The following is a 6,854-nucleotide window of genomic DNA, read 5'->3' as shown; positions in this document are numbered from 1 at the left end:
TGCAGGAAAGGAAAGGACAGCCCTATGGTTGAGACAACTGACTACTGCTCTGGAAAACTGGATTCTGTCCTTGCCCCTACTATTATATGATGCAAGTCACTTAAACCAGCTTCTTCACAGGTAGTCACTAATGGCATTTTCCTCTACTCAGAGTCCCTTGAGTCCTTGATGCCTGATATGCAGAAGCATTGAGCTCTCGCAGCTGCAACTAAATCCTTGGGGGCTGAGTCTGAATATAGAACATGCTGTATAAAGCAAAGTGCTCTGAAAAATTAGTCCCAAGGCATCTCAAATTGGGCACCCAAAATTAGCAGACGCTTTTGACCTTCATCAGTTGGTGTGTTGGTTCTGCGTCCCTAAAAAGAGGATAAGAGCACCTCCTCGCCTTGCTTAGGTTTCTCAAAGCTAAATTAATGTCTGTAAAGCACCTGGGCACCTTTGTGATGAGCCCCATATTAAAACTCTGCAAGGGAATGAGTAAATAAGGCCAGAAAGCACAGCAAGGGGGAAACAAAAATCTTGAACAGCTGCTTGTAAAGTGAGTGCAGTCCATTTTGTACACTGAACAAGGCAGGGGGTAGAAATAAATAGCATGCGCTCATGTAATAAAAGACTAGCATTATTCACACATGCAAGGGAGGCAGCTTAAGGTTTCAAGGGCAGCCTGAATTCTAGCATTTCTGAACTTTGGAGTTCCTGACCTTGCAACTCTAGCGTTTTTCCTTCAGTGCAGTGCTTCAGTGTGTGGTATTAGCTTTGAAGCTGGCTGTTACTTGTTGCCAATCTCATTCTTTCCATGTGCTGCCTTTTCTTGGTTTTGCAAAACATTTGCAAGCTGATGCTGATTCTGGAAGTGTATTCAAATGAATGCTTGCAGACAGTTTAATCAGAGCTATTATTAATGTCAAATAGGCAGCGTCCCAGAACTCACTGAGAATAGGTTCCTACTGTAGCGTTCACTATGTAAGTGCAGAGTAGGAGACTTTCCCTGTCTCTTAGTCTTGCGTAGACCAGATGGACCCAGGGTTGGGGGAGAGGAGGATACCCTATGCAAGCAGAGTGAACAGTGCCATGGTGACACAAGTTCCATGACATTATGGGGTGGGATGAGGTAGGAGGGTATAAGCTAAATGGAAAGATGCATCAAGTGAAGGTGGAGCAGACAGGGGAGAAGAGAGTCAGAGAGAGGGACAGGCACAAGATAAAGCTGGTGGGAAATGACTGAGAGAGCTTGTTGGACTAAACAACCAGGCAGCACTGGGCAGAGACCTTCTAGGCAGGATTATGGAAGGTTTTTGGAATGACTCAAATTCCTGCTTTGGCTGCTTCTGCAGCCATGCTAATCGCTAGGAGTTTCTGGCTACTTGCTGCTGTTCATTACCTGGGGTGAGATCATTCACTGCTGTCTCCTGGAATTGCTTTCTGCTTCCTGGTTTTGAATGGTGGAAAATTTGAACAGGAGGCTGAAGAAGAGATGATCCCAAAGGAACCCCTCTGGGCTTAGGCTCAAGACATCTGTAATAGGGGTTTCATTACTGAACTTTTGGAGGCTTGCCAGACATGGGAGACAGCCTCTTACTTCTAATGGTCTGCCAGCCATATCGATTGCCAGGTCTTTTCCCAGATGTATGGATTGCATTCCCTTTGTAGCCAGTAGATGGTGGTGTTTTGCAAATGTTTCTTAGTTAATATGTAGTTGAATGAAGAGAGAGCTGTTGTCAAAATGAATGGACTGGATTTCCAATGCTTAGTTAAATGTTCTGGAAGAAAAATTACAATTCCTAAAGATTTGTTGACTCTATGTGTACCTATGCCTTTTTGATAAGTTTTATCCTATCCTTCATTCTTTCCTTTAAAAAAAAAAAAATGTTTGCAATACTAAAATGGAAATGATTCTTTGTCTTTCACAAGCATGATTTCATGGAGCAGTGCTTCATGTCTCTTAGACTTGAATTAATTGATTCAAATTAATACAGACTATGACAAAATAAAGTTCAGATTAAATTTAGGACATATGCAACATTTTGTTCTGAAATTGAGGCTCAAAACAAATGGAAAACCTTATAGTGTTGAAATACAATGGTGATATAGTCCTATTTACTTAGATTCTATATAAGAAAAAAAAATCCAACTGGAGAGAGTTTTTTTCCAGCCTGAAGCAAAACATAAAGATGTTCATATCCCAGGCAGGAGCAGTTGGTTTGGTTAAAAAGTAAGAAGAGTGTGGGAATAGAAAAGAACTCAGTTAAAAACCAACTCTTCTCCCTAGGACCTTTTCTACCCTAGATGTTTCTCTTAAAATGTCCTACTGTTACAACTACCAGGGCACATACACTGGCATGTTCACCTCTGTGCCAGTTAGATCATCTGGGAGCAAGGTGAGGCAATCTGTTAAAACCAGCTGGATCTTTAGATATGGGATGTTCTGTTACTGTTTTTACCACTCATGGTGCTTGGAACCATGATGAATGATGAGGCTTAATTTTCCTAGAGTGGCTAAACAACTTAAGAGAACCTCAGCCATAAATGTAGTCAGCCCTGGAAAGTTTCTCTTATCATGCATGCTGGTTTCTGAGGCTACTTAGCCTGGTTTCTGTTGAAAGCAATTAACCAATACAAAGGAAAGATATTGTGGGGGAGGGGGAGGAATTTAGTTTCTTAATCAGCAAGTGTGTTTTGGAAAGGAAGATCATATCTAACCAAGAGGTTGCTTCAGAAGTTTGCTAAAGTCAGAAGAAAATGGGCAAGAAAAAACGGTATATAGATAGCAAGGTTTTGGTTATTCATTGGGTGCCTATACATGTGCATTTTAATTGGAGTGTGTCAGAGCAGGCTTGATTTAACTGATTAATCAGGTCTGGTGGAGCATTCTAATTAGAACACTCCAGCGGGCCTCACCATCACGTGTATTCAGTGTCCCACGTTTCAAAATGACGGTGGGGGCTCTTTAACTAAAACTCATTGAACAAGCTTTAGTTAAAATGCCCTCACAGCCATTTTGAAATGCAGGACACTGAATACACATGACACTGTGGCATTTTAATGAGAGTGGCTGTCCAGGAGCCGCTCTAATTAACCCCCTTCCCCCTCCCGCCTCCCCAACACCAGAGCATATGTATAGATATAACATTGATGACATCTTTCCCTTTTGTATGTCAGGCTTACGCATAATACTTATCTGTTATAACAGTATTGACAATAGAGATGAATATATCTCATTTAGGCCATATTTAGATGAGAGAATGCTTTGTCTGCTGGTACTCAGCACTTTTAATCTTTCATTTTAAGTGACTTCTCACTCAAGAAAAAAAATTGAGGTTGGATTTTGCGGCATATCTGCCTGTAGGAACACCATGCCAAAGGTGATGTTTCTAAGGTGTGTTTAAGCCAGGTGGTCTACAAGCTTGAAAACAACAAATATTGGCAGGAGACGCTTTTGGGGGTTTGGGGGCATTGCTTTCATGACAGCGTAAAAGGGGAGCTCTGCTGAATCAAACATTTAAAGTAGCAGAGAGTAGCAAGAACAGATTTCTGTCTGAGTGTTTGTTGGCTGTGAAAGGTGCCAAACGGATAAACCTGGAGCCTGAAGTTTAATCTCCGCAAAACCGAAGTGTAGCCCCAGCAAAAGAAGTACAGGCTTCCTCATACCACCATCTGTGTGCCCAAAATCTGGCAGTACCATCCTTCAGGGGCAGCATGTAGCCAAGTCTCTGGGTCAGTCCACATGCTTATTTCATGAGACTGCTACCGACAGTTCATGCCAGTGTCGGTGGTGCTATTTCAAGATGTAGATAATGATCGCTGCGCTAAGATCCCATCCTCTGATCTTTTATAGTAAGTATGAAGAAAATTCTGACAATAATGATTTTACTTAGTATTGATCCGAGTTGGGCTTATTCTGCATTCCCTTGTTAATTCCCTCAGCCATCTATTTCCCTGTCTAGTTGAGGACCACTACTTTACATGCATTTCTAGTACAAGTAATCAGAAAAAATACATTGAGTTTTGCAGAGACCCCAAAGGTGAAAGAACCCTCAACTTTCTCTTAAGAATACACCAACTTAAAGAACAGAAGTTACCAGCAAAAAAAAACTTTGAAACTTCATTTTATATAGTTTCAGGATCCTTGCTGTTAATGGATTTAGCTACATATAGCCCTGAAATGCTGTTGTAAAGCTTACAATGGAACAATTATCCTTAATTCACCAAGTAAGCAGTATCCTGAGTAAACTTATTCATATGATTAGATAGTAGCACTTAACTTTTTTTCAGAATTGTACAGCCAGCCCATAACCCATCCTGATGGAACCACTCGTCCAGAAGCGATGCACTTTCTGTAGAGGTTTCTTGCCAGTTCCAGACTGATAGTCTTGCAATGATTTTGAAGAATAGAAGTATTGGAATACAGTCCGCTAGGAATTGAGCTGAAGCCACTGAATTCATTTCATTTAATTCTGAACGTTGGATTTGCACAGGCCTCTGGCGGTGAAAGTCCAATCCATTGTCTGTCTAATCCTTCCTGATTCAAGACAAACACACCTTTACTGACATTTTTTAAAAATCCACTTACGTTTTACAAATTATATATTTTTTAATAAAATGATCAGAGCTGAAGGTTAAACCAAGTGGAATCCTTGTAGCTTTGCTTCTCTGATAAAGGGCTATGGGAAAGATTGCATTGCAAAGTTTTGTGGGTTTTTGGTTGGTGGCTTATTTTGTTTTGCATCTTGTAATAGCAGTAGAATTTAAAGCAAAATGCAAAGGCTTTTCAGTATTAATCATGAAGTTTATCTGACAGCTTTTTTATCTTGGTACAGCTTTGCATAACTGTTAAGAATAATACCATAATACCACATCATCCAATTATACATTTTTTCCTTTTCATTAGAAATGTGCCTTATCTAAATCCCTTCATATAAAACTGTATGCTCTTAGTTTATAGCAATGCAGGGTGAAGCTAGCTTATTTTTTATTTTGCATAATAACATTTTGGAGTACCAAATATAATCTGTGCATAGTTGGACATTTCCATTGCCACAGGCATTGGGCAAAAAAGCAGAGTTTTATTTTTCTTTTTTCCTCATGACTGTTTTGAATTTAGAAAACTTTCAGTAAATCCTATTTAAAGGGGAACTATCAACCTAAAATTCCTACATTTAGACCACAGTTTACTTATCACCATTACCGATAGCCACTTATTTAAAATTAAAGAATTACAAAAAAAAAAAAATATATTTGGTCCCATATACAACATACTACTTTGTCTCTTGCATTTCATCCAGGTTGAACAATGAAAATGGTCTGGTCAAATTCATTTTGTTTCTTAGCTTTGCTTTGTAGTTTTTATATAGCTAGCAAAATGGTTTTCATTCAGGCTCTCAGCAGTGCAGGAGGATGGTCATTGAAGCTCTTGGCTTCTCTTCATCTTCCAGGCTTGCTTTAACTTTTAAAAATGTTAAATGGAAACGTTTGTATTTATGCTCTTCCCCTATTCTTCTCTTTCTTTTCATATAATCTAAATTAGAAGTGGATGGCCCAGAGTCTCTATTAAAGTTTAGGGTATATCTCTGTCTCAAGATTTTATTAGACAATATAGGGAAAAGATAAAACGCTGTGGAATTGAAGGAAAATGACTGTTACCAAGAAAGCAAATATGTGAAAAGAGATTCATGGAGGCACAAACCCATTAAAATATTACACAATATCTTATAGTGTATAAAACCTTGGAAAATCCTAATTTTAACCTGTACAAAGGATGACCCCTTTTGAAGAGACTGGTCTTCTGATAGTAGCGCTGTGTCATTGCTGTCTAGAGTGCCCCTCCCTCTTCTGTACAAATTTGCCAGTAGACAAACATTCTTCTCCCCAGATGTGTTGAACAGAATTTAAATCAGCATGTTTTATTTTTGCCCAGTAAGATTCAATTTATAAAGACCCTTATCACAGCAAAACATCTTTGTGCATGAGCTGTGCCAATGATTTTAACATGGTGCTGCACAGAGTATATGCTTTTAAAAGCAACTGCTGCAGGAGTTGAACAGAAATCCTACATCCTTGGTAACATATGTTTGAATGCTTGGGGATGGGAAGCAAGGTGACCTGTACTTTAGAAAGATCATTCATCTGCTTGGCTTTTGTGAAATGTCTGATTTCAAGGATCCTGGTAGACTCAAATTATAAAAACTTGAGGGATTATATCACAGATTGCCAGTTTACTAGTTCTAGCTCATCATTCTTTATGCAGCCAGGATGTGCTGTTCAACTCTGTGAGGTGGCTTTTCCTACAAAGGTTGGGAAATGTCGTACCTGCATCTAATGTATGTAGATGCAAGCAGTACATCAGGATATACAAACCATGTGGACCATGAGCAACAAAGATGCATATTATAATTGCAGGCTGTCGTCCAGATAAAACAGTCCGTTATGGTGTCAATCACAGGACCTGGGGGCGAGTTGGTGGGGGGAGTCATTTATGGTGCAGTGTACTGTGGCTCCACACCTCAGGCTTCTCTGTTGTTCCTTAGTTCATCAGTAGGGATCTGGGTTTTCCGTTCACCATAGAAAAACGTGATAAAACCTGGATTTTCTCATTTTAAGGGGAAGAACCTGGATTTTCTCCTTTAAAGGAGAAAAACGTGGGAAATGGTTAGTTTGTCCTTGCAGGCTGTCAGAGTTCCCACCTGCAAGGGCCTGGTGGGAGCAGGAGAAGGGCAATCAGGCAAGGGGTGCCATGTGCACGTGTGTACGTACACATGCCCATGGCCACCAAGCAGCTTGAAGGGCAGCTCCCACAGGTAATTCGGGGAGGGGTGGGGATTGAGGCCCCCATAGGGAGGGAGGGAGGGAGTTGGGCA

The sequence above is a fragment of the Gavialis gangeticus genome, unplaced genomic scaffold, assembly GCF_001723915.1.
Source record: "Gavialis gangeticus isolate Ggan-Ray unplaced genomic scaffold, GavGan_comp1, whole genome shotgun sequence".
NCBI lineage: Eukaryota > Metazoa > Chordata > Crocodylia > Gavialidae > Gavialis > Gavialis gangeticus.
Note: the sequence above shows the minus strand (reverse complement) of the source record.